The sequence below is a fragment of the Ursus americanus genome, chromosome 10 (genome assembly GCF_024610735.1).
Source record: "Ursus americanus isolate L20-20 chromosome 10, mUrsAme1.1.p, whole genome shotgun sequence".
Taxonomy (NCBI): Eukaryota; Metazoa; Chordata; class Mammalia; order Carnivora; family Ursidae; genus Ursus; species Ursus americanus.
This window is the reverse complement of record NC_142136.1, coordinates 69,492,539-69,518,847: the sequence shown is the minus strand read 5'-3', so window position 1 is coordinate 69,518,847 and position 26,309 is coordinate 69,492,539. Positions and strand designations below refer to the sequence as shown.

Genomic DNA, 26,309 nt, shown 5'->3' with positions numbered 1-26,309 from the left:
CCTCACTCAAAATCACCCAAGAAATCTAGGGTGGCAATTCCCTTGTCTGACTCATCAGACCACAGACCTGAGAGAGTTTCAGTAATCAGGCCTGAATCCTGCCACAAACTACTCCTGATAATTTCCAAAATTCCAATTGTATCCAACTCTAAGACTAGTAAGACATTCTTCCCAATTCAAATCAGATTACTCAAAGAATTAATGAATATTCTTGCCTAATATCACCCAAGATTGCCCTCTAGAAAGAAAGAAATGTCTTCTAACAAAAGTGGTTTTTTTTTAAACAAAACCAGCTGTTACAAATTTGAGGTTATAGATTTATGAGGGATGTTACACAATTACGATGACAGATTATCCCCTATGCCAAATAATATCAACATATATAAGAGCATAAAATCAAGTTCATGAGGATTCTTCTCAAATAGTATCAGTAGTGGTGGTAATATCTGTTTCTCACAGATGAATTTTTAAAAGACTGTAAACTAAGTACTCTGAATTCTTACAATAAATTTATTATTATTGAGAAGCATAATAAATAAAAGAAGTTTACAAGAAACAAGGACAGATATTTGTACAATGTTTCAACAAAGTAGGCAGCTTATCTTGTTCTGATTCTCTTCTGTTACTATGCTCTTGCTCACAGAATCAATTCCCTTGATTTACAATTGTTTTAAGAATTATATACACAGGGGTGGCACAGCGGTTAAGCATCTGCCTTCAGCTCAGGGCGTGATCCTGGCGTTCTGGGATCGAGCCCCACATCAGGCTCTTCCTCTATGAGCCTGCTTCTTCCTCTCCCACTCCCCCTGCTTGTGTTCCCTCTCTCGCTGGCTGTCTCTATCTCTGTCAAATAAATAAATAAAATCTTTAAAAAAAAAAAAAGAATTATATACACAGGGGAGCCTGAGTGGCTCAGTCAGTTAAGCATACAATTCTTGGTTTTGGTTCAGGCCATGATCCCATAGGTCCTGGGACTGAGCCCTAAATGGGGGGGTCCACGCTCAGCGGGGAGTCTGCTTGAGATTCTCTCCCTCTGCCCCTCTACTCCCTCCCAAATAAATAAGTAAATCTTAAAAAAATAAATAAATAAATAATTATATACACTAACTTGTTACCTAAAAATATTTATTTTCTAACCAAAAAAAAAAAAAAAATCAAATGATTCTCAAGCAAGACTCCAGTTTATATAAAATCCATTCAAACTTTTCAAGGAAAACTTTAATGATATGATTGCTACTACTAATATTATATTTTCAATACTCTGTTCAATTTTAATCCACCAGACTTGAAAGTCCAAAAATTAATATTTCTATTAATGCATCTTTTCTCCCCTTTCTTCCCACAAATCCTTAACTCTGAAAGGCTCATCTTTCAGATAGGTTCTTCCTCAAATCACAGTGAATAAAATAAACTCAAAAAAAGACTTTTCAGAGTGCTGAAATTAACAAACGTTTAGGCCATCTCTGAAAAATCACACGCAGCCTGACCAGGCCACCTTTAAAACCACCAGCACATGAAGGGAGCGAGAGACAGAGCCCACCTTGTTTCCATCAGCAGGAAGCCACACCAAGAACTCACACAGGTCTTGCCCTGTGTCCCTATGCACCTTCTTGGGAATCATCACCAACAAGAATGTCCACTTCAGTTAGAAACCCTCAAAGCACCACGAAAAGAAACCTCTATCCCCTGACTGCCTTTGTCCAAATCGGTCTGGACAGAGAATTCATCCCATGCCCCAGCCCAGCAAACCTGAAATTCAGGCCACCAAGGTGGGGCGGCAGGTGGGGTTGCAGGCTAACATGCTCAAGCCTCACAGCGTTTGCAAACTGCAAGCTGCCACCAGGACTTTTTTTTTTTTTAACATGCAATAGAAAAGATTAAAAATTATCAGAAAGCACCGCAGGTACAATAATGGGTGATGTTTCACGGAAACGTTCATTTTAATCTATAGACAGGTATGTCCCTGTGTGTGTACTCACGATATAAACTGATTTGTTACTGTGGACTGCAGCCACCAGAGTCTGCAAGCCGCCACCCTCAGAAGAACCAGTGTGTGGGTGCCACCAGTTTATCCCAAACGGCCCAAAGAAAGCCCTCCCAAAGACCAGGCTTCCAGAACCCTGTGTGGACGGCATGGTGGAAAGGCTGCCAATACAGCTCTGAAAACTAAGTGCCTGTGTCCTTCCGATAGGAATGAAATGATCTGACCTAGGACAGGTACGGGTGGCTGTAACATTCACCCTTCCTGCAAAAAACCACCAAGACTAGGGCCATTTTCAAAGCTAACCTACATTGCAGGTAAGGGTGAGATACCGTGCTTTTAAAGAACTTATAGTTGAGAAATCAGGACAACGTACAGGCAGTGTCTCATGGTAGTATTAATACTCAAAGATGAGACATCCTGGACAAACCAGGCAAAAATTCTCAACAACGGGACAGAACAAGCTGCTCCAATGGTACATCGGCTACAGAGTATGTGAACAGATATGATTTTACCCCATCTGTGAAACTAAGAGCCAGCCCAGGAAAAATTTAACATTCTGATACTCTAACTTCAATAGTAGAGGATTATTCCAAAACTAGAAATGTCAAAGTCACTCATTCACAGTATGATTTGTACCAAAGTACAAAACGTGGAACATATTTGTACCAAAAAACAAAGTAAGCCCCAAATTGAGATGCCAGGACAGAAGTACAATAGAAATTTAAAATAATTTATTGTTCTTTCCACCTGCCAAAATGTTACTATGTAGTCCAAACACATTCCTCCTTTAAAATACTACTGTTTTATTGGGGTGCTTGGATGGCTCAGTTGGTTAAGTGTTGGACTCTTGATTTTGACCTGTCATGATCTCAGGGTTGTGAGATCCAGCCCCGCATCAGGCTCCACACTGAACACGGAGCCTGCTTAAGAGTCTCTCTCTCCCTCTCCCTCTGTCCCTCTCTCCCCTCCCCAATTGCACATGCTCTCTCTAAAAATAAAAGAATAAATTAAAAAATAATATTATTTTACGAACTATGAAAATATCCATTCAACAAGTATTTGTTGAGCATTATTTTAGGTGCTACATACATATGAGTGAACAAACCAAAGTCCAATTTTAACAGTGTTTCCTTTCTGTGCAAATATATATCTCTCAGATAAGATAATACTGAACACAGAACACTGCATCCAGACTTTACTTGCACTTTTAACAGCAAAGTTTTTCCCAGAAGACTAACTATTCTTTGAAAATGCCATTTTCAGGGCACCTGGGTGGCTCGGTTGAGCATCCAACTCTTGGTTTCTGCTTGAGTCATGATCTCGGGGTCGTGGGATCAAGCCCCACCTCAGGCTCCATGCTCCATAGGGAGTCTGCTTGATATTCTCTCCCTCTCCCTCTGTCCCTCTGACCCCCTAAAATGAATAAACAAATCTTTAAAAAAAAAAAAAAGAAACAAAATGCCATTTTCATTGGCTACATAATATTCCATCCTGAATGGTGTCCTAATTTATCAAAAGACACTTCTAAATGCTTACCGCAAGAAAAAACACAAACAAGAGACATAGTTAAATACAGCATGAAAAACCTAGATTTAGGACCTTAGGTAAGGGAGAAAAATACAATCTTACCAGCTCACAGAGCCTGGGCAGCGGACATCAACACAGTCACACCTTTGTCACCATGCACCACATTAAGGTGTAATTTGTGAATCTCCCTTTATAAGCCTCACTCCCTCTTTGATCCAAGAGAACATTGTCTGCACAGAACAATAGGTTTTCATTTCAATTTCCCTTCTTTTCAGGAAAGGAAATGTTTGCACTTCAAAGGATTTCTTTGAAGAGCAGCCCTCCGGTCCTGGCCCATCCAGGTTAGGAGTTCCGTGGCCTCAGCAGGGTGTCCACAGTCTGGGCGGCTGCCCACCCTGTCACTCTCAAGGCCAGCTCCTTCAAGGAGAAGGTCTGGTGCAGGAGAAGAAAAAATAAACACATGGAAAAATACTTGAGGCTTTTGATCACGCCCTTCAGAAGCCCTTTTTCACACATAAGGCAGGTTTACAGCTCAGGGAAACTGAGGTATAATGGATGGGGAGCTGTGGACAAGGCGATAGCAACTTCTTGGAACAAAACCATTCCAGATCCCAGATTCACTCAGCGAAGACCCTTCCAGGCCAGGAAAAAGTGAGCCCCTTTCAGTTATTGCTGGTGATGACAAAGAGGGTGGTAGCCTGCATAAATGAAATGCAGGAGCAAGATCCACACTTCCTAGGAAAGTTCTGAATCCTTCCCCCATGAACTTTTGGGCAGCACAGTCATTGACAAAGAGCAAAATTCACAATTTAGAATTTCACCCCCTATTTCTCCACTGGCCCTCTAGCAGGGGCGCAAGAGGTTCATCAACAGGCAAGCCTAACAAGTATGTTAAGTAACCGCAAGATACTTGCCAAGAGGCCAGGACCATTTCTTTGGATTGAGGCCCATGCCCATCCTCCCCCCCTCCGCTAAGTCTAGGAAGTCAGGGGTGTATATACATCGGACAAGAGAGGACCTGCAACATTTCTTTTCAAGTCTTGAACAAGTTCTGGGTATTTACTAATGATCTCCACCCTCCCCTACCCCGAGGTGGTTAAGTTCACCTGCTCAGGTGGGCAACCGCCCCAAGAGGTGGGCAGGGGCAAGAAAAAGCCTCCCCTCTGCTCCACTCCAGACAGGGAGCCTGTTCCTCCCCATACCCCGAGGACACCATGGGCTCCTGCCCTGCACGTCTGCGTTGTGGGTCTGGGTGACCAGGTCATCCCGAGCGAAAGCCTTCCACACCCAACTTTCTGCAAGCCCTTTACCCAGCCCAGCGCTAAGCCTCTGTGCTGGAATTACAAATGATTTTTATTTTCCCCTTCTCTTATTTTTCTGTAGTTTCCAAATTTTTCACAATGAGCATTCTAACTTTCAGAAACATTTTTTCTTAAAGAGGCTTGAGTTGGAAATTTAGACCATAGTTCCTTTGAAAGATCGTCTCCCACACACACAAAATTACATACATTTTATGTATATAGATGTCTATGAAGGACATTATCTGGACAACTGAAAGTTGAATATGGACTGTGGACTAGTTAACAATGTGAATCAATGTTTAATTTCCTGATTCGGGTATCATACTGTGGTAATGCAAGAGAACATCCTTATTCTTAGGAAATACACACTGAAGTCTGTAGGGGTAAATAAAAGGGCATGATGTCTTCAGCTCACTCTCAGATCATTCAAGAAAAAACACATACAGGTGTGTGCAGACAGATCGATGGAGCTGCAGATACTTACACAGAAAGTTCTTAGAAGGAGCAAAACACAAACACTGGGGTGAATTTGAGAAAAGGGCAGACAGGAGCTCCTTGTACTGCTCCTGCAACTTTTCTTTAGAGTTCGAGATGTTAGACAAACAAGGCAGGAACAGGGCAGGAGAAAAGGAGAAGAAAGGCAGGAGGGGTAAGAAAGTTATCCCTGCTCCACCTGCCAGCTTCATGGCCCTGGCCGCTTCCCTGGCTGGGACAGCCCGCCTCGGCATACTAAGGAAATCAGAAGTCAAGACCTGGGTCCCCAGAAGGAGGCTGACTGCCCCCATGTGAACTTCCTGGTTCCCACACGACACCCTGCAGAGGACTCTCCTAGAGTCCGGATGGCTGCACGTGCAGGAATGAAACAGAGCTCCCCAGTGCCTGGGCAGCAAATCCCACATCTAGTTCCGCTCTGGTGACCAGGATGCCAAACCGAGACCCTGTCAGCCTGCAGTGCCACTGATGTCCACCACACACGCCAGCTCCCGGTCTGGCCGCCTCCCCGCACAGCTGTCCAGGGGAACCAGAGCCCAGCTGCACCAGACGCAGGACTCCGCTGCGGGCACGGAGGGAGGAAAGCACTGTGTTCCAGGCCGGCAGGAGTGGAGGAAAAGCAGGGTGCTGTCCAGCGGCGTGGCTCCAGGGCTCAGTCAGAAACAAGGGGGCGTGGGGCAGAGCGGCTGCAGGTATGCGGGCTGAAATCTCAGGCCTGGCACTGCCCGCTGCATGTGGCATGCCAGAACACACTCCCAGGGGAGGCTGGCGCCAGGCACAAGCTGCCACCCACAGACCTAAAGCGCAGTGACAGTCAGGACTCACAGGCCCGTAGGGTTCAAATCCTCCTTCTGCCTCTTACTGCCCAAGGGCGCTTACCTATGGGCAACTTGCGTCACTTCTCAGGGCTTCTGTTTCCCATCACTCAAAATAGTAGCTGGGCAGCTATGAGGATTACATGAAAACATAAAGCGCCAAGCACACAGTGAGTACTCAGTAAGTGCTGGTGAATCTTGATCGTACCCAGCCCCAGGCCTCTCCCTTCCTTCCTATTTGATGTAATAGACTCTGGTTAATGGCACTCAATAGACAGATAAGAAGATACACTTCCAAGCGACCTTAAGATAGGAAGACAACAGTTACAACACTGTGATGAAGTAACAGTGAGTAGTAAGCGTGGGTTTCCTTCCTTGCCTTCCCACTGCTGCCCCAGGTGCGGTGCCCACCACCCCTACCCCAAGGCACTAGGGGACCCTCTGCTGTCACCTCCAGGAAAGGATGAAATAAGATGGAAAACAGAGATGGCCCTAAGTGTTCGGCTTTGGTTTCTAAACCCAAAGCCCTCAGGGTAATTTGGACAAAATGTGTCAGGATGATTATGATGAGGGTAGATAAACCCCCAAACACACACACATAAACACACACACACACACACACACACACACACACACACACACACACGCTTTCTCAGTCTTACACGCATGCACACGGACACACACTGGCAACCACTGGGCCATCAGCTCAGCTTTCCAGAGGAGTGGCTAAACCCAAAGTGTATGGATCTGAGATCTAAAAGAACCTGACCCCCCTACCCACCCAGGGAGGTCCCTGGTCCCCAAAGAGTTTATGGCTTCAAGGTCACCAAAGCAGTTAGAGCCAGCACAGCCCCAGAGACTGTGGTTCCTCCCCCCATGTCTCCCTTCCCCATTGTGGCAAAAAGGCCACAGAATGCCCTCCATGACCTCAACTGTAAAAGGTCAGTGGTAAAGAGAGCCCTTTGGGTCTAAAGGAACTAGGGTCACATCCACAGATCCTGGACCTGGGTCAGCAGAGGCCTCAGAGGCTCAATGTCCCCCCAACACCTTGGCACTACATCCACCCCCTGCAATCTAGACACAGTTCCAAGGGAAAGGGACTGTACTTTAACGCCTGGGCAAAACGGGAGAGCAAACCAAACTTGTTATAAGAATTACTGTTGTCCGGGGCGCCTGGGCGCCTCAGTCGTTAAGTGTCTGCCTTCAGCTCAGGTCATGATCCCAGGGTCCTGGGATGGAGCCCCGCAACAGGGTCCCTGCTCCGCTGGGAGCCTGCTTCTTCCTCTCCCACTCTCCCTGCTTGTATTCCTTCTCTCGCTGGCTGTCTCTCTGTCAAATAAATAAATAAAGTCTTAAAAAAAAAAAAAAAAGAATTACTGTTCTCCACACCTAAACCAGAGAACTGAGTTTTCTTTCTAGTAGAATAGCTCACATTCATTTTAAGCACTTACTGTGTGCCCGAAGCTGTGTCAAGTACCTATAACATAGATGACCTCACTCAAACCCTCTCAATCCTGTAAGGTGGGCAGGAGAAGCCAATTATTAGTCAAACAATATGGGAAAGAATTTAAATGTGCCAAATACATTAGGAAAGGCACTTATCCTGTTAGTAGACCCCACTCAGGGACCCAGCCCTTTCTGCATGAGGGCCCCATGGCATCTCCCGTGACCCCACAGTGCATGACCCACGGAGAACTGAGGCTGGCCACGCAGAGCAGAGGCCACTCCCCCGCACCCGGGAGTCAGCGCTGCCAGTGTGCCACTACAACATAGAATGCGCCCTTCGTGGAGCACACGGAGGTCAGGACCCGCCCCTGCACAAATGGGAAAGCATGCGCTTGTTCTCACAGTCAAGAACGTTATCTCAAACATCCTGGAGAAAGTTCTGGAGCAGACATGCAGGACGTTAAGGAAGTAGAACTGCCCACGCTCTCTGTGCCTCCAGAGAAGGGAAGAATGAGCCGCCACCCCCTCGGGAGAAAGGGAGAGATGACAGAGAAATATCATGGCCCAGGGAAGCTGGGGGACATTTCTTCCTCCACCTTCAGATAAGTCCACCCGGCAGCAGCCTTTGAAGGCGTCCCTGAGCTTGATTTCTGGTTGCCATCATCAGAATAGTAGACTGGTAACAGAACTTCCTTCATGAAAGAAATCTAAAGGTACTGATTTGGTACCTTTATTCATCCAAAGAATACTATGGAATTCATAGTTTGTGAGCTTCGTTATCGTGAGGCTGAGCGGGAAGGCTTCCCCAGTCTACGGATGGAGCAAGTCCACGGGGTTGGGAAAGTCTAAACACCTCTCTGGCAGCTGCCCACAGAGCAGCCAAGCCAGGACGCCAGAAGCCTGTAGTGGCGCGGTTCCCAGCATTCGTACTACTTGTCCTCAGCTCCCCAAAGCAGCCTCCTTCATCTCAGGGCACAGCATCTCAGGCTGCACTGAAGCTGGAAAGGCCCCTAACTACACACGGCTCTAACTCGTTTATGCCATTTGGTCACCAGAATGTACCATCTGGGAGTCCGAACTATTACAATCAACAGGGGGAAAAAGCCAAATGAAAGCCACTGGGTGTGGCAAGATGGGTCAACCCTATGCCAGAATCTATTCCAATGTCCAGAAATGACTCTCCTACAGACTGTGCTCCTGGAAGGAATGAATCCTGACCAAGAGGTAAGGTAACCAGCCTTACTCACAGGTCTGCCAATGCCACAGATCTGAAGGAACACCTTTAGAGTGGAATGAACGTATTCAGCAGTCCACCAAACTGTTTTACTGATTTGTTGCCCATTCTTCTGACTCACAGGTGGCAAATGCACTAAACCTCCCAGGAAAAACTCGGAGGCAGTTTGAACAATTGCAGGGGTGGTTCTTTCCAAAGCTGCTTTGGAGCTGGGGAAAGTGCATTACGGAGAAAGAGGAGAGATACTCCTCAAGTTTAGTACAAGGCTGTTAATCAGTGGCTGAAGAGACCTAAATCCTTATGGTGGACAGAACCTTGACCTGGGATCCAATGCCAGTGACCTATAGCACAAGAAACCCCTGGGCACCCCTGCCCTGAAGTGCCCAAGAATGAAAAAGGAGGCATACCCCATGTAGCAGAGGGTCCCCATCCTGGCCGTGGGACAAACCCGCAGCCACGGTGCCTACTGGAAGGTGGCAAGGGAACACAGCGAGTCTGCAAGCAAGAGATCCCCCAAGCCAGGTGTGAGGAAGCAAGAAAGCTAGGTGAAAAAGAAGGAAGACACCACCCCTGGGGCAGGTGGCTACAATGCAGTCACGTACTTGATAAGGGCCCCTGAGAGGACAGATCTAGTTCAGCCCTGACCCTTGAGGATGGAAATGTCTAAAAAAAAAGTCAGTTGTGACTTTTAAAAAAGTCCTTCCCAACATGCTCATTCCTCCACCTTCCTCATCTCGTTAATATGGCAGCTCTACTCCTTGGAATCATATTTGACCTCTTTCACACCTCACATGAAATCCACTGGCCAAGCCTGTTGAGTCTCCCTTTAAAATCTACAGATGGAACAAGTGGTAAGTCTACAGGTGGAGCAGAACTCAACCACCTCACATCTCTACCATTTTCACCCCTGCCCAAGCTGCCATCACCTCTCAAGAAAATGACATATGGCCACTCACTCTTGGGCACAAATAACCTGGAATTGGATTTTATTGCAGACTTAAGTTACAAGTCTGAACTGGTCTTCCTGCTTCTATGCCTGCCCACTTCCCCCACCTCCATCTCTTCTCCATGCAGCATTTAAAGTAATCCTCTGATGGTTCCCCAGCTCACCCAAAGTAAAAGCAAAGTCCTCATGGTTCATGGGATCTGCCCTCGACTGGAACAGGGCAGTGGTAGAGACAGGTCCCAGGCCTGAAGAGACCAATCATACAGAAAAACACGACGGTCCCATCCATAAGTCCTGCTTGGAATGAGGACCAAGAACCAGGTGGAATGATAAACAGTTACAAGATGTGTCTGGGTTACAGGAAAATGTTTCCCTCCATTACTTATTCCTATTTCAAATTCCTCCCTAGGATTAATAAACCAATACCTCCAAACACATAGTTAATAATGAAAAGGGATTAATCCAATTAGACATAATGCTGGGCCCGCCAACATAATTACATATTTTTACTGGTCTTAGTAGAAAAGAAACTCCAGACTAGAACAATCAATAAACATGTACTTATACCAAATATAATTAACATGTCTTAGAATTCAAGCTCCCCGAGGTCAGCAATCTTGTCTTCTAAGCCTTTTCCTCTAAAGCAAATAATTATGTGCATAAGAGCATGCATGTGGCTCAAATCCAGATTCAAACAACTCTGTACATTTCTGATCTCTATTAAGTTTTGTCCTGTTTCGTCAGAACTCCTTTGATGCTCTTTAAATTTATCTATAATGATTAACATGATCGGAATATGCTAAAACTTTGAAAACTATTTCAATCCATTGTTGACTTTGTCCCCTAACTTCTTTTTTTTTTTTTTAAAGATTTTATTTATTCATTCGACAGAGATAGAGACAGCCAGCGAGAGAGGGAACACAAGCAGGGGGAGTGGGAGAGGAAGAAGCAGGCTCATAGCGGAGGAGCCTGATGTGGGGCTCAATCCCAGAACGCCGGGATCACGCCCTGAGCCGAAGGCAGACGCTTAACCGCAGCGCCACCGAGGCACCCCTGTCCCCTAACTTCTATTTTGATTATGTGACTTAAATAAGACCTTTTGTTTTAATGACAGAAGGGTGTGTTCATATAAAAATAACGATAATTTCCACCGAGACCAACTAAAAATATCAGGGGAATAAATGTATCATGGTTTCCTATTATCTGAACCAAACATAAAGGGCAAGAAATGTTACTATTAACTCCCAAATAAATTATAATTCAACTTAAAGACAATTAGAAAATTCAGCCACATGCCAACATACGCAGTTCTGCTGGACAAATTCTAAAGAGCACATTTTTAGGGAAATATACGTGGGAACTGAAATCCCAACCCTCTCCTCCTATACCTAATCTGGAAGAGAACACAACTCTAGGTTTCTTCTCGAGAGCCCCACCGCGTGTATTGGGTGGTGCAGTTTTCTTCCTGAAGGCACATGTCTCTACTACCCTAATCTTACAAGTCAAACACCGCTGGTATCTGGTTCCCACACCCACTGAAAAGGGGAAGGAGCTAAAATAGCACTCCGTAGTAGTACTACAGCACAACGGCTGCTCTGTGTACACACAGGTTTAGAATGCCTGCTTGACCTGCCCGGTCTCGGAAGTTTTCTACTGCGCAGAAAGGAACACACTGGGAAAAGGTTGTCTTTATTAAGCCGGAAGAACTTCCTCTCGCTCCAAATGTGAACTCAGCCTTCACAGATCAAATCGGGTCACAAGGAAGCCCACCCAGGGGGGGAACTTCCCCGTAATAACCCTGGAAACTCAGACAAGAAGTGTAGGCGGGCCGGGGCGCGACACGAGTTCTACGGAAGAGAGGTGGGCGCCGCACGCAGGGTGCGGGGGTGCGCCGCTGTCCCCAGGCCAGCCACCTGCCGCAGGACCACCCCCGCGGCCGCAGGGCGGGCTCCCACCGCGGCGATGACACATCGCGGACCTCGTGGCGGGGCGGGGTGCTCTGCTCCGCGCCATGTAAGGGCAGGCCTCCGGATGCCTCCCGGCCCGGCCCGCGTACCCGCTGCGGCTCCCGACCCTGCCCACCCCGACCACCCCGAGGGTCCCGGCGCGGGGTCGCTGGCGGGCGCGCGCGGCCGGCATCACGGCGGCGCCAGGTCGTCCACGCTTACTCACTCGGTGTTGCATCATGCACCACGCCGCGCCTTCAGGGAACCAAAATGGACTCCGGTGGAGGAGACAGCCGCATGGGCACCGGCCCCGCGCGCTCAGCCCCGCGCCCGCCCTGCCCTCGCCCACCCCGGAGGATGCCAGCGCCCCCCGCGCCGGACCCTCGCCGCTCCCCGCGCCGCCCTCCCGCGGCCCCACGCGGCGCCGGGGGCTCTTCCAAGGTGACCCGGACCCGGGCAGCTGCCCTGGCGCCGGCGGGGGCCGCCACTCACCGAGGCGGCGGGCGGGCGGGCGGCCGGTGGCAGGATGCGGGCCGGTCCGCCGAGGGGCTCAGGCACGCGCGGCTGGAAGGACCGCAGCTCGGACAGAGGCGCGGCGCGAAGGGAGCGGGAGCGGGAGCTGCGGTTAGCTGATGCTGCCTGGCCTCGCGCCCCGCCCGGCAGTTGACCGGCGGCTCACACCTGCCCGCGCCGACTGAATGAAGCGTGGAGGGCGGGCGGGCTCCGGAGCCGGGTTTCATCAGCCGCGCGCCCGGTCCCCGCCCCTCGCGCCCGCCCCCCGGCCCCGGCAGCCCGGGCCGCTCGCGCGCGTCACCGCCAGTCACCAATGGGAGCGCGGCGCGGCGGCGGCGGCAGGCCCGAGGCGGTGGCCGGGGCGGGGCGGGGGGCGGGGCCGGGCGTCTTTGCGCCCAGCACCCGGACCTGGGGTTCCCCCGGCGGGTGGGCGGCTCCTCCCGGCGCCTTCGCTGCCGCCCCGCCCGCTTGTTGCCATTTTTCGCCAATCGGAGCCGGCGGCTCGACTGCATCCTCCGGTCCTCTGACAGCTGGGACCGCGCGGGCCGGGGCTAGTGCCGCAGGCTCGGCGGTGCTACCCAGAGCGGCGGGCCCCGGCGAGCTGACACCGAACTCGCCACCAGGGTTCCTCTTCCGGAGATAAAACATCTGGGAAGCACTTCAAGGGTTGTTTTGTTTTAGCAAATTTTCATTTCTTTGTCATTGGATTATTTTATTGCTATTCCTTTGTTTTTAATAAATAACTTATTCTTGTCCCTTGTCAGGAAGGACCTTGAAGCCTGAATCGGCCCGTGTCACAAGCACACCTGACCGGCTGGCTGGTCAAAGCGGCTTACTTTCGGAGTTACTCTCCCCTAGATGGCAAGAACTTTAGAACCGAATCCCACAGTGCTCCCCTCACAAGCTCCCTCTTTGTTGTCTCTCTTTGCTGCAAAAACCCACGCAAGAACTACAACCTACAGAGATCCAGTAATCCGTATCACGGGAGACGTGAGCGCGTCCTAGATTAATCCTGCCAGCCTCCCTCTAACTTTGTTACAAACAGCACAACAAAACAAAACGAGAAAAATGATAGCACAGTGTTCAGTGGCCTCTGAATCCTCTCCACACCTTCGAACCGCCCCCTCGCACCCCCCCCCCCCAATGTCCTTGGTCAGTAATAGGGGCTCAGGGTCAGCCACTGGATACGAAACCGTCTTGGAACTACACTAGCAGTTTGTAAAATACATAACCGCTTGGTGTTAGCTTGAGAAAGGTTTTAAGGAACACACAGAAATGAGCTAATATTGGTAAGGCACTTTGAACAGTGTCACAATGAACAGTTTGGTGTCATAATAAGCGACTAGGTATGTGCTTGTTTTAAAACAAATTTCAGTTTCAATTAAACAGTGGTGAAATGATGCCCTCGGGTTGCGTTATGGAGGTCTCCTGTGCTGGAGCTTTTCCTGAATCTCACACAGCCTCCTTCACTGGCTGACAAAGCCATCGAAAGGATGTTTTCCTTCACACCAAAGGAAGCCTGCTGTGATTCATGGACCATCCTCTTTGCCTTTACACCAGATCTGGATTAGAATCTGAATTCTACCATTTCATTTGCTGTGTGATCTTCTGCAAGCTATTTCATCTCTGTTTGGGAATGTGTAAACCTTATATTCTTTTCTTACAAGCCTTATATTCTTATCAGAAGTCTATCCCTTAGTGTTTGAAATATGATTGTGGGATTTTTTTTTTTAAGACTCTTGGCAGTAAAGTAGAATTTAGTAAGTTGTAGAGATGCCCTCTTTGGGCAAAACAGAGGGGGAGCATAGAGTTAATGTGTAAATTCTGAGAGCAAGTGTTCCAGGCCCGGATGGGTGTACAGGCAGAACTTAACCAAGGGGATTTTTAGCACTGTGCTCGGTTTAGCAATCCAACCCAGCTGGCTTTGTCTTCAGGAAGACATTAGGAGAACCTCAGTCACAAGGCACATAAGCAAGCAACTTCCTGGCAAAAAGGATTCCGTGTGAGCCAGGGTATAAAATAATTATGCTCAAGGTCTCAGCAAAAAGTTAGGGGGAAAGCTTAAGAACAACTGGCTGAATGTTTTAAGTAAAGCTATTTCGGGCAGATGAAGATTTGCGTGGCAGGTCCAGAGGGACCATGAGCGACAGGCAACCTTGATCAGAATCAAGGAGCAAGTGAGCCACGATTTCCAGAGACCCGTAAGGAAAGGAGATGCTAGCATTTAGGCCCTGGAAAGCACCTTCTACGGTTAAACTTGACAGACCAAGTCCCAGCCTAGCACCATCAGGCAGCATGGGTGGTACAAACACGCAGAGAATCAGAATCAGACAGATGTGGTTTTCAACTCTACCTCTTCTTCCAGCTAGCTGCTGTCCTAGGGAGATTGTGTTTGTCCTCTCTCGGCCTCAGTTTCCTCATCTGCAAAATAAGGAGTTAACTACCTGCTAGATAGGCATAACTTCGTGGTGACAATGAAAAATATGTAGTCAGTAAAGCTGAGGACAAAAAAGAAAAATATGTGTAAAGGTAGAACAGAAAAAGAGACCCCAGAAATAGATCCATAAAATAGTCAACTGATCGTTGACAAAGGAGCAAGAGCAATTCAATGGAGAAAGGATAATCTCTTCAACAAAATGGTGCTGGAACAACTGGACATCCACAAGCCAAAAAAAAAAAAAAATCTAGACACAGATCTTATACCTCTCACAAAAGTTGACTCAAAATAAATCATAGACCTAAGTGTAAAATGCAAAACGAAAAAATGCTGGAAGATAACAGAGAAGAAAACCTAAGTGATCTTTAAGTTTAGTGATGACTTTTTAAATACGCCAGAAGCCCAATTCGCAAAAGAAAAATTAAGTTGGACTTCATTAAAATTAAAACCCTCTGCTCTATAAAAGACACTGGTAAGAGAATGAAGAGACAAGTCATGGACAGGGAGAAAATCTTTGCAAAACACATACCTGATAAAATACTGGTCCTCCAAATATACAAAGAACTCTTAAAACCCAACAATGAGAAAACAACCCAATTTTTAAAATGGGCGAAAGACCTGAACAGACACCTCATCAAAGAAGATACACAGATGGCAAATAAGCATATGAAAAGATATTCAATGTCATATGTTGTTAAGCAACTGCAAATTAAAACAATGAGATTCCACTTCACACCCATGGAAGAGCTAAAACCCAAAACATCCATACCACCAAAGGCTGGCAAGGATATGAAGCAACTGGAACTCTCATTCATTGCCGGTGAGAATGCAAAATGGTACAGCTACTTTGGAAAACACTTTAGCAGTTTCTCACAAAACATAACAAAACAAAGCATAGTGCTACCATACAGACAAGCAACCGCATTCCTTGATATTTACCCAAATGAGTTGTGTCCACACAAAAACTTATATATGAATATTTATAGCAGCTTTATTCTTATTTTTCTTTATTCTTAATTGCCAAAACTTGGAAGCAACCAGGATGTCCTTCAATAAGTGACTGAACAAATAAACCATGGTACATCCAGTCAATGGAATACTGTTTCTTGGTAAGAAAGGAGCTATCAAGCCACGAAAAGACAGGGACGAACGTTACATGTATATTGCTAAGTGAAAAAAGCCAGTTTGAAGAAGCAACACACTATATGATTCGAACTTCTGGAAAAAGCAAAATTAGAGCAAAATAAAAAGATCAGTAGTTGCCAAGGGCTTATGGGAGGAAGAGAGAGGAGGGATGAATAGGTAGAGCACAGGGTATTTTGAGGACAGTGAATCTACTTCAAATGACACATCATGGTAGATACATGTCATTATACATTTGCCAAAACCCATAGAGTGTACAACACAAAGAGTAAACCTTAATATAAACTATAGAATTGGGTGTCTGGATGGCTCAGTGAGTTAAGCATCTGCCTTGGGCTCAAGTCCTGATCCTGGGGTCCTGGGATCAAATCCCACATTGGGCTCCCTGCTCCACGGTGAGCCTGCTTCTCCCTTTGCCTCTGCCTCTCCCTCTGTCTCTCATAAATAAATAAATAAATAAATAAATAAATAAATAAATAAATAAAATCTTTTAAAAAATTATAGAATTTAGGTAATAATAAGAGTTCAATATTGGCTTATCAACTGTAGCAAATGTACTACGCTAATTCAAGATGCTAATAATAGGGGAAACTGAGTGGGGTAAAGGATATTCCCTTTAGTTTCCATATATTCCCTTTACTTTTCCATCTAGTCTCCTCAAATTTTTGTAAGCCTAAAACTATAGTATATATTAAAAAAACATTTACATAGCTACTGCATATTATATATAATAATTATGTAGTGTAGTTATATATAAAGCTATATATTATATATAAAATTAGACTGCACAGTTGACCCTTGAACAAAATAGGGACTGGGGCACCAAATTCCCTCTTCCCCTCACCCCACCCCACCCCCGTGCAGTTAAAAATCTGTGTATAACTTTTGGCTCCCCAAAAACTTAACTATTAATAGCCTACAATTTACTGGAAGTCTTATAGATAACATAAACAGTCAATTAACATATATTTTGTATGTTATATGTATTATATACTACAGTCCTATAATAAAGTAAGCTAGAGAAAAACATTATTAAGAAAATCATAAGGAAGAGGACATACATTTACAGCGCTGCACTGTAAAAAATCCACATATATGTGGACCTACACTTTTTAGACCTGTGTTGTTGAAGGATCAACTGTATATTATCTACATTTGTATATAACAAAGTATATGTTTATACACGTATATATTTAAAGCACCTGGTATAGGTCTACATATAGAAAGTATTCATTTAATAATAGTTATTATTAAGCAGATCAAGGAATTGATTCATTTTCTAGTGTTTCAAGACTGTATCCTGGACTGGTTAAGCATGTGGGTTCCGGAGTCAGAGAACACGGCTTCAGGTCCTGGCTTTGCAACAGCTAAGCTACAGCCAGTTAGGCCAATTACTTCATTTGCTCCATGTTTTGCTCTCCTCATTTCTAAAACAAGGATTATAGTGCTGGTGATGAATGAATGACGATATTCATGGAAAGTGTTTAGCACTCTGGTTGGCACCGTAACAAATGCCCAGAGAACACATTACTATTAACTTCAACAACTAGACTGATTTGTGGGGTCATGAAAAATGCTAAATTGGAGCATTCCGTCTTCCATAATAAAGGAGTATTCTTACAACCAGGAACTTTGCAGGAAAAGGCTGTCAATAGTTGGCCCTGTAAGGACTGAGTGGTTAAACTATCACTGTCCTGGTTCTCTGGGGGTCCAGGTGGGGAGGGGAAGAACATAGTTATCACTGCATTCTTCAGAAGACCTCTAATGTTACCTGGCCAGCTCCTTCTTGCTCTTCTGGAAGCAGCACTATCCCTTTTTCTGGGAGATTCTGCTCTTGTCCCTCCTAGACTCCCCCACTCTTGCATCTTCAACAGGAACGACCATGTCACAGAACCCCATCACTGTCAGTGTAGAAATTTTGCTGGGGGTGGGAGGCCCCTGAATCCAAGCCGCTTATTCCCTGGCTACAGTGAGGACCCACGGCATGTGGGTAGATGACATGAACTGAGATCACTTAGAACTTAGAAGCCATCCCAAGTCCTTTGGGAACTGGAAAAAAGAGAAGTCTCTTTCCTCTCTGACAGCAGAGCTGGGCAGGTGTCAGCCAGGTGCCACCAGCAGCTACAGTGGCAGCTGTGTGCAATTAGCCAGGCTGAGAGAACAAAGTGGACACAGAGCAGTCCAAGGTGGGGGATGAAGCGAGTGCTAAGCGTGCCCAAGTCCCCATTCCAGTGCTCGCTGAAGCTGCCCATCTGGAAAAGAGCTGGAGAGGTACTCCTTTTTGCCAAAGCCATTTGTGTTAGGTCTCTGTCACTTAAATCCAAAAGAGTCCTGATTAATACAGCTTTTCTATCCTAGGGACTTTCTCCCTGGGGCCAGATGAGAAGAATTATAAATACCTTGACAAAACATTGCCCTTCCAGGAGAGACAGTGACACGCCTGGCATCCATTAGCATTGACAAGTACAGCCCTTGGGTTTAGATAATTTGACTATTGGTTAGCTGATAGAGAATGAAGTCAGATCTCTGCCCGATTCTCAGGAGACCTTTGAAGCCAGCTGTATGCATGACTGCATTATGGTAGCAAGTGCTTTTTCTTTACCATATAGACAGTGTGCCTACCCTTGAGCAGAAGGGTCTTTCTTACAATGTACAGCTTTGTAAGAATATACAGCTATAAGAAAATGTGAGAGGTGCCCACAAAGATTCATGTCCGTGGATATTTATCACAGGGTGATTTATAATAGCAAAAGAAGAAAGTTCATAGATGTCCAAATATAAAGAGTTGGTTAAACACATTCAGATCCATTCATAAAATGGAATGGAATATTAAACTGCCATTAAATATCATGTTTTCCAATAATATTTAATGCTGTGGGAACTACTCAGATTGTAAGAATGGAATAATTCTACAAAATTTTATATACACACACATACAATTATATACACATATATAAGGGTATATTCTATACACACATATTGTACATAATCAAGATGGAAACATAAAAATGTTGTCCCATGGAACATAAGAAGTAGGAAGATCGGTAGAAGGAAGGGAAGAAGGAAGGGGGGGTAAACAGAAGGGGGAATGAACCATGAGAGACTATGGACCCTGGGAAACAAACTGAGGGCTTCAGAGGGGAGGGGGAGGGCTTCTGGGATAGGCGAGGGATGGGTATCAAGGAGGGCACGTATTGCATGGTGCACTGGGTGTTATATGCAACTAATGAATCATGGAACTTTACATCAGAAACTTGGGATGTACTGTATGGTGACTAACATAACATAATAAAAAATTATTATAAAAAAATAAAATAAAATAAATAAATACCACAAAAAATGTTGTCCCTAGAATGAGTTTTAGTTGTTTTGTATACCTACTTACCTCAATATTTTACATTGAAAGTTTACAACTGAAAAGATGTTATTAAAAACCAAGATTGTAGCCAAAACATAAGATAAAATTCTGCCTCCAGCCCCATCCTCCCCCCAAAATCTATATGGTCAAAGAACACCCACTCCTTCATCCTCAACTCTCACTGGCCTTTGTGGTTTGTCAAGAAACCAGCTCAGGCCTGCCATTCAACTACTGACAAGCTTTTCAGGCATTTAGCGCCAGGTAACCAGGGACCCAGAGCATGAGGTCTGAAAAGTTGAGGATGCCCTATCTTCTCCATACATATTCAAATTTAAAATATTAAAATAAAGGAGCACCTGGGTGGCTAAGTCAGGTATGCGGCTGACTCTTGATTTTGGCTCGGGTTGTGATCTCAAGGTTGTGAGATTAAGCTCCACATGGGACTCTGCTCTCAGTGTGTGCAGTCTGCTTAAGACTGTCTCCCTCTGCCCCTCCCCCTCCCCTCTATCCACCATCCCCCTCATTCCCTCAGCTCACATGCCTGCTCTCTCTCTAATATATACATATATAACACACACACATATATATTAATATAAGTATGAAGAAGTCTAACCATTTCCATTTTTTTCCCTGCTGCCCTGATTCCCCTCAATGTTTTTCTTTTTTTAAAATTACATTTTTCAAACGAAAACCTTTTGGAGCCCCTGTTTAACTAGAGCCCTGGGCTTGGGCTTGCTTTGCCAGGCCAGCCCTCCAGTACTGACGGTAAGTAAGCTCTAACCTGAGCCCTGGCAGGAGTCACCACTGAGAGAGGAATCTTCCTCACTCACCTTCCCAGTTCAAATTGGCTTCAAATGTGAAGACCAATGGGACATATTCCCTGCTGGATTTCCATAGTGTTTGGAAGTTTTTTGTGCTCTATGAAAAAGTTTTTAGCTATTTTCACATAATTTTTGCTGTGTTCTTCAACATACAGGTGCTATCTATATTCATTGACATAAAAATTTAGGAAACACATGAGAACATTCTGGATTATATAGTGTGTTACAGACCGAATTGTGTCCCCCAAAATTCTAAAGTTGAAGCCCTAACCCCCAGAACCTCATACTGTAGCCATATTTGGAGATAGGGTCTTTAGAAAGGGGATTAAATTAAATGAGGCCCTAGGGGCGCCTGGGTGGCGCAGTCATTAAGCGACTGCTTTCGGCTCAGGGCGTGATCCCAGCGTTCTGGGATCGAGCCCCACCATCAGGCTCCTCTGCTGGGAGCCTGCTTCTTCCTCTCCCACTCCCCCTGCTTGTGTTCCCTCTCTCGCTGGCTGTCTCTGTCTGTCAAATAAATAAATAAAATCTTTAAAAAATAAAAAATTAAAAAAAAAATAAAAAAAAATAAATGAGGCCCCAATCCAACATGATTGACATCTTTACAAGAAAAGGAGATTAGGGCATACAGAAAGACTCCAGGGATGTGTGAGGCCAAAGGAGGGGCCACGTGAGGACCCAGTGAGAAAATGGCCATCAACAAGCTTCAAAAGAAACTAAACTTGGACCTCAGTCATGTGTCAGCCCAAGATGGCGGCACTCAGTCCAGTTGAGCAAAGGTTGGAGTGGGCCCCAGCCTGGCGGAGGGAGACTGCTAGAGGCACGAAATGTATGAGGAGACAAGAAGGCTCTAGATGGAAAATCATGAACCAGATGATACTGTCAAGGAAAACTTAATTTTCAATATCATAACCAGAAAAATTAACCAGCTTCCAGAAACAGAAAGAATATACTTGATCATGGATCGACATATATTGGACTTAATGCTGCTTTCTGTGGTCAAACAGCGAACAGTCTCTTTCGACTCATCTTCAATGGGACACAGGCCCGTATGGCTCGTCACAGCTGCTGGCTTACCAATGGCAGTGATCCCAGTTTTGACTGCGCATGCACCCTACAAGGTTTGGTTAAGTTTACCTTTGAATACAGGTGATTGGAATTGTGAAATCCGTACCAAACACAGGGTGGATTAGTTGGTCTTGTTTTTGGGGGTCTGTACCCTGTTTTCTCGGCTCTACCCTGTGAATGGTGACCTCGCAGCTAGGTATGAGTCACCCTGCTAGCAGAGAAAGGAAACATCTTAACCTACCGGGTTAGAATTTCTAAGCCTGTCTTTAGAAAGATGTTATTTCCCATTTTGCTGCAGACTGTGTTTGCAGCATACCTCGGATCTAGACAATGTAAATGAATTATAAAGGCTCTTGAGTTACCTGAACCTGGCCTGGAAATTCAGGGACTGTTAAACAAATGTGTACACAAAAATAAAATTCTAATATGTGGGGGAGGGGAAGAACCTAAGCCTGCTGGCACCTTGATCTTAGACTCCCAGCCTCCAGAACTGTGAGAAAATAAATCTCTTCTGTTTAAGCCCCCCCCCAGTCTGTCGTGTTTTATTATGGCAGCCCTAGCAAATTAATGTATGGTGGAAATCGTATTTTCAAACGACTGTCAGAGCTGCAAATGTCACGACCCAAGTACCACCAATGCAAACCTTAGGCTGTACAGAAGGGGGGGGGGAGGCAGCTTGCTGGTCACCGGACCTAGTAGAAGCAGAGCCACGGCCTCCGGCTGGCAGTGCAGGGCTCTTCCACACCTAAGACCAGTGTCTCCATTTGCTTATCGATCAATTTGTGGCTGTAAGGTGTTTCCCACAGTTGCTCTCTCGCACTTGGCTCCTGCGCCCAGTGCGGATGACAGAAAACTTTCAAGATTCTCCACACCCTCCTTGTTTACAGCATTTGCATTCTCATAGGTGTGCTGCCCCCACAAGCAGCCCACTTGCTCTCACCTGAGGTGAGCACTGTGCTCTGAGCCCGGGAAAGCTGTCACTTCCCGCTGCGAGCGGAGTGGCAGACTGGGGAAAACCGGACTTTGGCATCAGATAGGCATGGGCGTGACCCTGGACTCCATTGCTTATCAGCTTGTGACTTTGATCAAGTTATTTAACTTCTTACAGTCTCCTTAAGAGAGGGCAACACTATCTACCCTTGGCTGATTGTTGAGAGGATTAAATGAGATAATGTGGGAAAGTGAGGGGGATTGTCAACAAACACTAGCTCCCTCCTACTCCGTGTTCTTTCTTCTATCCTCCTCCTACTTCTTCTTCTCCCCTTCTGACTGGAAGAAGAGCAATCAAAGAAAAGGTCATGGACCCTGATACCCAGACTTCTGGCTCTCTTCCACTGCCCTTTCCACCCATCTCATTCACCCAGGGAAGGTCTGCCTATAGACCTCCGGGTCCTTAGGGTTCTGTGCAGCACCCGGAGGTAGCTCACCAGATGATCACCTTTTGGGAGGCTTAGCTCATTTCCACAGGAATTTGATCTGGCAGAATCCATCTCTCCCTCTGGATTTCTAGAAAGGCATGCCCCTTGGGTGATATACCAGCTTCAGCCAAGCCTAGCACAGTGGTTCTTGCGCTCTGAAAATGTTCATTGCTCATAAAGTTTTCTTGCCACATTAAGAAAAAAAGAAGGATGAGACCTCAGCTCACCCAAACACCCCAGAAGTTTCTACTCGGCAAAGCAAAAGTAGAACTTTTATGCAAAGACATTTTGGGCTTCTCAACAACATGTCTATATCCCTAGCCCTCCTATTCCTGCTTTGAGCTACGCTCACCTCACAATCTTGGAATTAGGTGTCTGTGTTTGCCTCTTATACTGAACATTCCTCCTGTAACAGTGGGCTATGAAGGCCACAAGCCCAACGCAGTGGCTGAGAACACAGGTGGTAGAGACAGAGTAACTTGTGGGACTTTCAGTAGCTAATTGACCTCTTCAGGGCTTTGATTCCTCATCTAAAAAAACAGGAACGCTAATGAGCTAATGAGCTGCTGTAAGAGTTGAGAGAAAGCCTGAAAGGCCCCTATGCAGTGCCTGGCACATAACAATAATGACTCCATAAAGGCTACCCATCATTATTATTACTAGCATCAATATTTTTCATCCAACGTGTGCTTCACATAAAAGGAAATAGCAGCAGAATACCTGCATTAGTGCCTCATTGTTTTCTTCTCTGACTACTAAGAGGCTTGGTGGAGAAAAAAGCCCCAGGGGCTTAGTATTTATGAGGGGCTTTTCGATCTGAACCAACGGCACACCCCCAAGGTGACAAGCTGAAAGCAGCAAGACTGTCTGCAAAGGCTGGTCATAACGCAGAGCTGGGGCAGCTGTTGTGCAGCTGAGGATCTCACCGAGAGCAGGGTTTCCCACTCTCTCCACTGGTGACATTTGGGGCCAGAGAATTCTTTGTTGCCTTGTGTATTGTACGAAAGTCAGCAGGATCCCAGGCCCACTAGGTGACGGTTGCACCCTCCCACAACCAAAAATGTTTCTAGGCATTGCCAAAAGACCTCTGGAAGGCAAAATCTCCCCCCTTTAAGACCCATGGGCATAGGGGGGCATCCGATTGTCTTGTATTGGGTATTGAATTCTGTCTCTTTGGTGAAAAGAGAATACGTGATCACAGCGGGTGGGGCCAAGATACAGCGGGCTAGCCCCAGTTCAACGGAACCCCTGTTGATAGTCCGACACCTGTTCTGATTGATTGGTGCCTGTGCCATGCTGGTTGGTAAATATGCTTAATATAATTCCTGCTTCATGGTGAACCTGAGGTTGAGGTTTCTCTAAAGGGGCCAAGGTGAAAGCAGATCTTAGCTGTTCATGTACTGAAGATGAAGTTCATTCAAAGAGTATCATGGGGGCTAAAAGTCATCAGATGATTGTCATTCTACCTTAAAGGCTTCCAGCAATACCTCAATATGGTCTTTTCACTCACTGTTAACCTTCTTCCTCATCTTTCCCAACCACAGTACAGAATGGTATTTCACACTGCTTGTCCTTAATGATGAAAACAAGCTACTTACCTGGTTCTGGAGTTTTGGACAACAGGTGTTAAGAGCTGATTGTCCTCCAAATGTCTCTGTAAATAGAAATATACCACTTCTGATGTTGTATCCTTAGGCTCTAGAGTGATGCATGCATACTGTATTTCTCCACAGGATGGTTTCGGACTTTGGGTCTCAAAGTGCTTGCAGCGGAGATGGTGACCTACCTATTATAAAATGAAAGACATCCAGAAATGTTGCCACCAGTTTTGAACAGTTCTCCAATATGGGGCAAAGGAGGTGGGGAAACAACCAGGGAATGGCAGTACCAATGACTTCAGGACCCAGGGAAAAGTGAAAGCTTAACTGGGTTGGGTTATTCCCTAAGACTAGCCCATCTGCCAAGTAGAATCACACAACTGCAACAGGCAACCACATAATTGTTGCGATGCTGTTAAAACCATTGGATAATGGGCCACCCATGGTAAGCCTTCTCAAAAAGACCATTTTAGGGGCGCCTGGGTGGCACAGCAGTTAAGCGTCTGCCTTTGGCTCAGGGCGTGATCCCGGCATTGTGGGATCGAGCCCCACATCAGGCTCTTCCGCTGTGAGCCTGCTTCTTCCTCTCCCACTCCCCCTGCTTGTGTTTCCTCTCTCGCTGGCTGTCTCTATCTCTATCGAATAAATAAATTTAAAAAATCTTAAAAAAAAAAGACCATTTTAGATAGAGGTACGGTTTTTGGTAAGAACACTGGGCCAAGTTTCTGGATATGAGTAGGGAATTGAACGTCATCTATCATCTGGATCTTTAGTCACTGAATGGGCTTATCAGTCTCTGGAAACAAAGCTCTGAAAGAATGTGAAGGGCAGAGGAGAAACAGGGATGCTGAAGTCCCCAACACGCTCATGTCTATCACCAAATCCATTTCTCAGAGGTGCTTCTGGGTCTGCCCACATGCCGTTCCCCACCTGGAACGTCCCCCTTCCCAATTCACTTACCTCACGCTCTATTCATTTACTACCCGTGGGGCTTTGAGGATGTTACTTAACTTCTCTGTGCTTCAATTTCATTTTCTCTGAAATGGACAAAATAATCGCTCCTACTTTGGAAGTTGTGGAGACTATTAATGCGAATACATATGTAAAGTGCTCAGCACAGGGCCTGGCACACAGCAAGCTGGCGATAAATGTTAGCTCTTGCTGTAAAAATTGTTACTCATCTTCCCACGTCAGTTTCCTCTAATAAACCTTTCTTGATGCTCTTAATCCGGTCCACATGTCATCTTCAGGGATTGCCAAGATGTGTTCAAGAGTACACCTCATGGATTTTTCGTGCAGCCTCAGGATAGACCCACAAACAGGAACTGCCAGAAATAAAACCTCAAAGTTCTGGGCACAATTATTGATACAGTGGTAGGCATGGACCAAAAAAAGCTTTTTGAATAATTGAGGAAATTGCTATGGGGACTGGGAGAAAAAGGAGCTCTCTTTTATGAGATCTTATGTACTAAGGATGATGTTTTTCTAGAGTTAACAAGGGCTATCTCTGCCAGCAAGAAAGCCTGCCTGAGAATGAAGTTGGTACAGAAGAAAGGCAAAGATCAGAGTGAGATAGAGGAATGAGGATGGGGACAGAGAGACTGGATTACATTGTTGGGACCCTGGATCAAGCCAAGCCTGAAGACAGAGGTATCCAGGGTTGTTATGGTCAGTAAATAGACTCTTTTTACCTAAATTGGCTTGAATTTGGTTTCTTTCACTTGTTATTAAGAGTTTTGATTAGCATGCCATACTTCCCCATTCATAACACATAGTACATTTCATTTAAATTGTTTAATTATCTGTCTTCCCCAGCTAGGCTGAAATTCCATAAAGGCAAGGCCCTGTCCTACCTGTCCAAAGTTGCGTGCTAAGCAGAATGCCTGCCCGGCGGAGGCCTGCAAACGTTTGTTAAGTGATGAATGATGAATAACCTGAGGGGATCTCAGATATGAATCACAGATTCTCCATGAAGTAATGATGGAAAGGATAAAGCCCCACTGTCTTTTCTCAACTCCTCTCCAGCTGAATACAAATTAGAAATCTTATTTCCACCCCAAAGGACATCTTCCACTTCTTTATCTTCCCTCCCCCTCATTTCTCAGAGAAACACAGGCAATGAGAACATTGCCGTCTATTTGAGATTGGGGTCCCCAGTGCCATGATATGAGGCTCTATTCAGGAGAGGGGAGATGTGGACACTTCAGAGGAAATACTCTTGGGCACATCATATTTAGCAATTACCCCATTTAACCATCAAGT

The 26,309-nt window shown here is 45.8% G+C and overlaps 1 protein-coding gene and 1 pseudogene across 4 annotated transcripts in view; one reads left to right on the top strand and one right to left on the bottom strand.

Annotated features, from left to right (window-relative positions):
• SLC7A1 (solute carrier family 7 member 1) overlaps positions 1 to 12,432 on the bottom strand; it is a 77,618-nt gene extending 65,186 nt beyond the window's left edge. For all 4 annotated transcript variants that reach the window (XM_045797028.2, XM_045797030.2, XM_045797031.2 and 1 more), the window contains exon 1: positions 12,184 to 12,432. The gene's annotated coding sequence lies outside the window, so the exon portion shown is untranslated. The remainder of the gene's footprint in view (positions 1 to 12,183) is intronic.
• An 8,385-nt stretch (positions 12,433 to 20,817) lies between these two features.
• LOC123791805 (transmembrane protein 126A pseudogene) lies at positions 20,818 to 22,950 on the top strand (annotated as a pseudogene).
• The last annotated feature ends 3,359 nt before the right edge of the window (positions 22,951 to 26,309 follow it).